The sequence below is a fragment of the Kogia breviceps genome, chromosome 14 (assembly GCF_026419965.1).
Source record: "Kogia breviceps isolate mKogBre1 chromosome 14, mKogBre1 haplotype 1, whole genome shotgun sequence".
Taxonomy (NCBI): Eukaryota; Metazoa; Chordata; class Mammalia; order Artiodactyla; family Physeteridae; genus Kogia; species Kogia breviceps.
The window spans coordinates 43,046,001-43,046,267 of record NC_081323.1 but is presented as its reverse complement, the minus strand read 5'-3'; positions in this window follow the sequence as shown (position 1 = coordinate 43,046,267).

Here is a 267-nt window from a genome sequence, read left to right as displayed (position 1 = left end):
TTTGGGTTGTCTGTGTTCCATGGTCGTCTGCTATTGCGGAAGTTTTCTGATTCATAAAGCCCATTCAGATATATCACTTTCACTTAACATTGTAAAAATAATTGGTTTGGGATCATCCGACTTAAAAGCCCTATTCTTGCTACACTGTCATATTTAAGAGAATGGAAGATGCAGGGAGAGGGAAGAGGAAGACAAGTGGCTGGTGCTGGTTGCCTCCTCTTAACAGTGGAGGCCTGTTGCTGCTCATTGCCCCGAGGTCTAACCTAA